Source organism: Lathyrus oleraceus, chromosome 7 (assembly GCF_024323335.1).
Source record: "Lathyrus oleraceus cultivar Zhongwan6 chromosome 7, CAAS_Psat_ZW6_1.0, whole genome shotgun sequence".
NCBI classification, from domain to species: Eukaryota; Viridiplantae; Streptophyta; class Magnoliopsida; order Fabales; family Fabaceae; genus Lathyrus; species Lathyrus oleraceus.
In genome coordinates this window covers 299,594,746-299,603,778 of record NC_066585.1, presented here as the reverse complement: position 1 = coordinate 299,603,778, position 9,033 = coordinate 299,594,746, and positions in this window count along the sequence as shown.

Here is a 9,033-nt window from a genome sequence, read left to right as displayed (position 1 = left end):
CAAGTCTCTGATTTTCTTTTGATAACTGACTTCCACTCTCTGTAATCTCAGACATTCCCTATGCTCTGCATCCATCAGGGATTCCATCTCTTCATATGATCTCTTCTTCCCCCTCGCTCTACTAGCATCCTCTCCTTGCACTTCCCTGAGTTGATGGGCCAAATGCAGCTTATCGGCCTGAGCTTTGTACAACTCCATCTGAGTGTTTTGCTCCTTCTCCCTCAGACGCCGACTCTCCATCAGGGCTAACTTATAGTGCTCAGCAGGCACACTATCAGCAAGTACCAAGGGTGGTTGCTCTTGCAACGACTCCATCCTATCGTAGGGAAGCAGCAAAGTTTCCACTCTCTTCTTTACCCAATCGGTGTAATCGGGCATCGCAATGGCAAACTTCTTCCCTAAGACGGATCCATCCTTTACTCCAACATCTCTCCAGGCCTTCCCTAACTGCTCCAACTTAGCAGGGTCATCCTTCTTCTCGAAACAGAAACTCTCAGCTATCTCAGCTTCGAGCGGTCTTCTACTCATGACAAACCCTAGCTGGCGAAGGGAGAGAACTGGGTTGTAATTGATGCAACCCTTGGTTCCTATGAGTGGCACACCCCGGAATTCACCACAGCTCAAGATAACATCCTTCACGTCCATCCGGTACGACTGCCACCTGATGTCGTAGGAAGTGAGCGACATGACCCTCTGAGTCCACTTCAGAGTGCTCTGGGCATCCACAAATGGTCCGCTGGCTGGCAGAAGTGACATGAACCACTTGTACAGAAGAGGTAAGCAGCATCTGATGGCTCCACCCTTACCATGCCGACTGTGGATGGCATAGTAAGTGTCTGCAAGGAGGGTAGGGACTGGATTCCCTCTGATGAAAATGCTGATGGCAGCATGGTCTATGAAGTTCGGCATACTAGGAAATAGGATGATCCCATAGATCATGGCAGCTAGCTGTGCGTGAAAAACTTCCCAATTCCCCTTATCTGCTTCAATTCTGGCAATTCTCAACAGAAACTTCAACGGTAGACCAACAACCTCCCCACAAGGCTTCCAAATCTTACCAACTTCCTCAACACTCAACCGGAGAGCTCTGGCAATCAATCTGAAGTCGACCTCCTTGGGGACGTCCAAGAAGGGAACCTGATGCTGAACAGGGATACTCAACAGGATGGAATACTCCTCGAGAGTAGGTGCTAGTTGGTAATCCTGGAAGGTGAAGCATCTGAGCTCTGGATCATAGAACTGGAGTAGTGTCTGCAGAGGCACTGGATCTACTACTGTCTTCAATACTGTCAAGAGATCTCCATACCGTCCAACGAAACTCTTCAGTCGATCGTCTGACACGAGGCTACCCAACTCAACTAGCGGAGTCAACGGCTCTCGGTGGAAACTGTACGAACAGGTCTTCCGCTTCAGCTCGGGAACTGTTGCCATCTCAATCAGTAGGCAGACTCGGGAATGTACCTGAGAAATGATATGCATGCAGAGATTAGTTTTTTTTCTCTTTTTTTTTTTTTTTTTTTTTTTTTTTTTTTTTTTTCAATGCGTTTCTTTTGAAAAATAAACATGCTATGATGCACATGATGCAGACACGGCTGGCTGTGCAAACTCTGATCAGAATGAAGCTTCAGTCGGAATCAGAACATAAATCCAACTTAGGGTAACTGAACACTGTCTGAACAAAGTCACCATCAGAACCAAAGTCACCAACGGTACCTGTAATGAATAACCCTTCCCCACTCACGGGTGTAGTCTAGGCCAGGGTAAAGCTGAGAGAAACGCAGCATAAATAACCTTTCGCAGAAATACTATCATATACACACCCGAAGTATGTAACGACAGTATCCCACCAGGGTCTGAACTGCTCGTGATATCAATGTTCCGCTAAGTGGCGCCATACCACCCGCTTCCCATGAATCACTCTATTCCTAATCATCCTAGATTTTCACTCATGGTCTGGGTATTGGACCTTTTACCTCGACTGACTCCCCCCCCACACAGAGAAAACAGACAGCCAGCCAGCAATGAATAATGAATATGAAATGCAAACATCAATGCGCACAATCAATGCAAACAATAAATGTACATATATACAATGAATGCAATAAAATACAACAAGCAGAAAGCAACCAAAACCCTAATCCTAGAGAGCGCTAGGAGAGACTCGCCTAGGGAAGATGGACCAGCGTAGGTCAACTTCTCCGTATCCCCAGCAGAGTCGCCAGCTGTCGCATCGCGCGAAAAACCGGCGGGAAAAGAAAGAAACAACAGAGCCGCCACCGTGCGTTATTTATCCCGAAAGAGGGAAAGGAAACGCTCGAAGTAAACCTAGGAAAAAACATGGTCTCGCGACCAAAGAGGATGGGTTCGGGAGTCGGTTATGCGAAGGGAAGGTGTTAGGCACCCTACGCATCCGTAGTACTCTACGGGATCCACGCACAAAAGGAAGGAAATGGTTGCTAAACACTGCTCAAACACACACACACACTGGCTGAAAGAGACAAAGAGACTGACTGAAACTGACTCGGCAGGATGTCGCATCCTGGGCCTACTTAGTCTATCAGGCATAGACATCAGAGTCGAAGTAGTTCGGACTGGGGAAAGGACACATGCTCGCTAGGATATCGCACCCTATGCATACGTATCTTCTCGGACGAGAGAAGAATCAGAGCATTCGTAGCTCGGCTGACACGCACGCAAACAAACAAGACACAGGCAAACATGGAGCCCGACTGCCAATCACTGGACTTATGTCAGCATCCGAACCTAAAACACACACAAAGAGGCAAACATGGAGCCTGAATGCCAATCACTGGACTTACATCAGCATCCGAACCAAAACACACACAAGGGTGGTTAAGACACAAAGGTGGAAAAAAGAAAAAGGGCGCCCGGAGAGATCAGCTCAATCTCCTGCCTACATACTTCATCTGGTGTGAAGATCAGGGCGATGTAGTTCCCCTACGCAGGGACAAAGGATCTAGCCTAACCAGATAACAGAGGGAGACACAACTCTAGGGAGACTACGACTCGAGCCTAGATGTTGTCATGCAAAGTCAACCCTAAGTTAAGGTTTCTAGCTAAATGGCACAAGGGCCAACCTATCCTAGACAAGGCTTGCACAGGAAGCAAGGGATCTCAATTGCAACTAGTGGCAAGAGAAAGGGGATATCTCAATCACAACAGGGGTGAGAGAAAGAATTAGTGTTAGTGGTTAGTCAAACTCGACAAGACATCGCATCTCGTGCCTACGTATCTCATCTGGACATGAGAATCAGAGTTGCCGTAGTTCGGCCTAACAACTCTAAGTGTGGCTCACACAAGGGTTAAGCCACACAGACTTGACTTGCACAGGAAGCAAGCCAAGCACAACCTATTGCACAAGGGCAAGCAACTAGAGCCTAAAGAGGCAAACAAAGCAATCACAAACACAGATAGCATAAAATAAACACACCAACAAGGGGGCTCAAACATCAGAGGTTAGGCACTAGGGCCAACTGGAATGGGGTAAGTGTGCTCTTAACCTTGCCATTGAGAGGCTAAGGTGAAGCAGAGGAAAGGAGATGAGGGGTGTGCCTCATTGCTTCTATCCCTGGCCTGGGAGAGCATCAAATAGAAAGTAGGGGAGTTCAGAAAGATGGAACTCTTTCCCTTATTGACTCGATAGATCTTGGGTTTTTATCTCGATGCTTCAACCATGTAATGGGAGCAGAGAGAGGACACACTGAATAGTGGGGGATAGGCTACTTATCCCTACCTTCCACCGATTGCCTTACTTGAAGGACTTTTCCTGCTTAGGACAATTTTAAACAAACACAGGCATTGCCTCTTAAGGAGGGCTTCAGACAGTTTGCCCGGTCAAATAACAGACCGGGACTCCAGACTACATGAAGTAAAAGAGATTATACCTCAAAGCAATTGCTAAAAAGCAAAGCAAGCAACTAAAGCAACTAAAGGGTACCTGAGAAAAACCAAACAAATCAGTATGCAATTAAACAGTTAAAAGCAAAGGAAATGGAGAAACAGTCAACCACAGAAGATCAACTGTGCAAAGCAAGACTCAAGTTACATGAGTCACCTACAAAACAAAAGGTTAGCACAATATAGACAAGCAAACAATCAAATTCAATCACATTTGAGTGATCCTTAAAGCATGGGTGCTCAACCTGAAACAACAGCTCAATTGTAAGCTCAGAAGACCACTAGGGCTAGCCTAGGGTCAAAGATGAAAGAAGAAGGTCAAGGCAGCAAGCAATATTCAATCAAAGTCAAACTCAATCATGTAGGAAGCAAACACAATTGGGTTCAAACTTATATCATGCATCAAGGTCATTTCATATGCAAAAGAATGCAAAGCATAGCAAAGGAAGCATACAAAAGTCAACAGCAAAGACTTCATTCAAAAGTCAACTCAAACAATCTCAAAAAATCATGAAACAAATCACACTCAATCCTAACATCTAACATGGTATACATGTCAAATTTCATGGCAATTGGATGAGAGGAAGGCAGTCAAATAAAATCATGAAGTCAAAACAAATTCAAGTAAGCATGGTGAAAGTCAACAAGCATGGGTCAACTTCAAAAAATCATATCAATTTGAAAACAGAAGAGAAATGAATTAGATTAACACCAATGCAAAGCTCAAAGAGTCTAGTTATCACATATGAAATTTCATGGACATACAATATGATTTGAGAATTTCACAAAGGATTTGGCAAGGTATAGCACAAAAAGTCAACAAATGACTAAGCATGGAAGAAAATTCTCAATTAAATGGAAAACAGCATGATTAACTCCAAGAAAATTCATAGATCAACTAGACATACAAGAGATCATTCATGCAAAATTTGGGATCATTTGGATGTGGGGAAGTGTGTGAACAAAATTTGTGAAAATACATGATCATGGCATAGCATCAATTGTAACACATGACTTCAAAAAATCATAACCCTCAATCCACAAATGATAAATGCACAAACTCTATATGGAAATGAAGGTCAATGTGTCTAGTTTCACCCTAAAAAATTTCAAAGGCATTGGGCACAACATCATTATTTCACAATTGAAATGGCCAAGGGTATCATTCATGCACACATGTTGAGAAAATAATTGTCAATTAAAAACCAACCACTGGAAAATTAATTAAAATTCACCATTAAATAATAGACTCAAACATGATCAAGTGTAAAAAATTTCATAATTTTTGGGTGAAAAATGAATTGGAAATAATTATTGAAGTTGGATGAAATATTGGGCAAAACATGAACAAGGGCAAGGCAAAGGTAGTCAAACCAAGGTCAAAGGATGGCAAATGTGTAATTACTGAGGCCACTTATTGAAACGACTGTGTTTCAGGGGCGCCCAGGAAATGTCCTGATTGGCTTGCCCCAATGAAACAGTAAACCAAGCCATAATATCCAATGAACTTCCATATTTTCTGGGTTCATGCAGGGAACTAGGGCTTGGCATAATACAACAGCAGGGCAATTCAAATACTCAACTTCAATCAAACATCATGGCCAATAAATTTCAACAAAATCGTGCAGCAACACATGGTAACATAAAGGACATTCATGCAGCACAGGACAAACACAGCCAACAAGACTATATGGGAACTGGCTCTAGGGTTTCGACAGCATGGTTTATGAAATGTAACATACAACATGAGCAACAACATCCAAACAAATTCAAACCACAAACTCACAACAGCATAGCATCTAATAAACATTCTTCATACAACCATAACATAACAACAAACCAACACCATCTGTTCATGCGAAATCTTGGCAGGTTTTAAGGTTTGAAACACAGTTAGCAAGGTATTAGCATGGCATCGTGTATTCATCAATCATCCAAGCAAATCCAAACAGCAAACACACAATAGCATGGCCTCGAAATGTATCATGCAACATGAGCAAAAAAACAGCCAATGTTCATGCAACAATAAAAGCATGATTTTCTGGAAGAAAAATAACAGGATTTCAACATCATGGCTCAAGGTTCAAACTTCAAACAAGTTCAGTCAACATCCAAACAGAATCAAACATTTGAACACACAACCAGCATAGTATTTGGCAAGCAGCATGAACAACATCAAAATAAACAATGGAAGTTCAACATTCTGTTTTTTAGAAAAACCTTAGGGATTATCAGCAGGGTATCAAGTTCAGCTTCAAGCAATCGAATAAACAACATCCAATGAACAGCAACAATTAATCATGACAATAGTGCAACAAACCAATACACATTCAGACAAAATTCCTGGACAGGATAAAGTAGTTTAACAGCAGCAGGGTTTGAAAGTCATGTTCATCATGCAATCAAACAGTCATCACCAATTGAAACTTGAACAGCATGGCAAGCAATCATGGCATTGGTACAAGTTTGTTTATGCAACATCATCATCATACAGCATTAATTAACAACAGACCAAGCACAAGCAGAGGAGATTCCCGGGCAGAACTAAATTAAACAACAGCACATATATCAATTCCACTCCATGGTTCATCAACATCAAACAAAATTCAAGCAAAACACATAATAACATGGCACTGGTACAGGTTTGTTTATGTGACCAACATCATGAGAAAATCAATCCCGATCAAGAGGCCCAATTTGCCTGGCAACTAAACATCATCCCCAAATGGCTTTAAACAGAAAAACATACACAGTTCAAGGAGATATTCTAGGCAGGTCTAATGGATTTAAGAAACAGCAGGCATGAACATTTTCATTGAAACTCAACATCAACCTATAGCATGGTCAGCAGCATAGCAGCAACAATATGATTATGCAGATACACCTAATAACAACAGGCATGACTATGGGAAAATAAACTGGAAACAAATTAGAGTTTAATGGATACAGCAATGCTTTATTATTTCCATATTCAACCATTAATGATGAACAAACAATCATAAATAGAATCCTCAATAATCAGGCATGGTAATGAACATTCATCATTAAGTAAACCTAGCTGACAACAAAAACAACATGACTATGGGAGTTTTCAAGACAGAGTGCTAGGGTTCGGATATAACAGTAGCATGTGTTCAACATCATCAATCAGTCATCATCAATTGAAAATCAAATAACATGGCAAGCAAGCATGACATATCCCTCAAACATGACCACTAATACACCATAGTTTTCAAGAATCGGGTAAGAACAACTTCATGCACAAAAAATACAAATCCGGATTTCTCCCTCATAACATCATCATTTCAGGTAAAAAAAATTGTAGTGTACTCAGCATGATAAGACCTACCAAAAACATGATATAGTTTGGAGAAAGGAGAGGACTGAAAACTAACTTGTTTTTGAAGAAAAGCTGGAAATAGTGATGGATTGAGGGATATAGCTCGAAACAGGTAGTCACACAGCTTCCAAAGGTTGAATGCTTGCAGAAAATTAGCTCAAGAACACATAACCTGGTCCAGCCTAAAATCTGCCCTCAACAGTGCTCTTGAAGATGCAGAGCTAGGGAAGGTGTTTCAGTTGAGAAATGATGATGAGAATGTGCTCAAGATGTTGTCTAGATAATGAAGGAAACAAGAGGAACTTGTGTGCTTTGAGGATCTGCTCAGAATTTTTCCAATTGCCAATTTGCAAGAAGAGAGTGAGAGTGTGTTTTCTGTGTGTAGGCTGTAAAAACTAGGGTTTGTTTGGACAGAAGGAAGGCTTATATGGGTCTGTTTATGCTCCACTAATCACATGCTAAGCTTGCTTAGCCTTAAAGAACTTATTTTCTTTTTGCTAAATTGGTACAAATGAAAATGGAGGTGTGCAGATTGGTCGTGTGGGCCTGCAATCATGCTGCATACAGACTGCATTTCTGCTGCTTTGTGGCTGCACATCAATTGCTAACATGTACTTGCTTATTGAAACCAATTGCATATTTTGACAACTTTGCACTTTAGGCCAAAATGATGGGAAAATGGTGGTATGATGATGAGTTAGGAGCTGGAACATGTCACAAATGTGGTATAAAATGGATTCCAATTGGCCAAGTCAAGAAAAAATCAAAGAAGCAAAAAGTCAAACTTGGGTCAAACTTTGAATTTTAAAGGAATAGGTCCAAAAATGCCATTTTGATTGGCAAGGTTTTAGGTCATGAAATTTATATTTTTGGAAAGAGGATGAAAAATGTGGTTTGTAGGAAAAAACCCACCAAATTTGGCCTTATGGTTTGGGAGATATGCTCAGTTGAAGTTCACAAATTGATGAAAATGATTGGATCATCTTGACAACCGCACATGGGATTTGAGAGTTCTTGGACTTTTTGAAAATGGGAGAACAAGATCTTCAACTTTCATTGGGCAAAAATTCATTTGAAGCTTGTATCATGATGCAAGTTGAGGATCAAGAAGTTTCCATTTTTGGCAGTTGAAATTACAGGTCCAGTTTCTATTTTTGGGAAATTTTCTGATTGGCTTGATATTCTTCCATGATGTTGATTCCCATGACATATGAGACCTACTAGGACATGAATAAACTCCTTCAAACCATTTCCATCCATCAAAACCAAAGAAATCAACCACAGTTGACCAACTTTGACTTTCTAGGGTTTGGACTTGACTGTGCATTTCTGATGAATTCCAACCCTAATTCCTTGAGACCTTGACTTCAAATGATGTCTCAAGACATATGAACTCTTGATGATTGATCATGGTGCCCAAATTCCACAAGAATGGCCACCATCCACTGCTTTGACTGATTGCTGACTGTTTAGGGTTTTGGCTTGTCTGTGCATCGACTGATGACCTCTGAGCCTTCAAACCTTGACTTGAACACTTCAAAAAGACCTCCAAGGCATGTGAACTTGTTGGGCAAACCTTAGGGCTTTGATTCCTTGAGAAGCAACCTTGCTTGATTGGTAGACTGATCTCCTGATCAGTTTGACCTAATTCTTGCTTGCTTGCTCTTGAGGCAACTGAGAAGAAACAATGCAATGTTATGCAATGGGTTATGATATGCTATGACCTAATATGAAATGATATGTACAATGATAGGTGCAAATTTGAGGGTGCTACA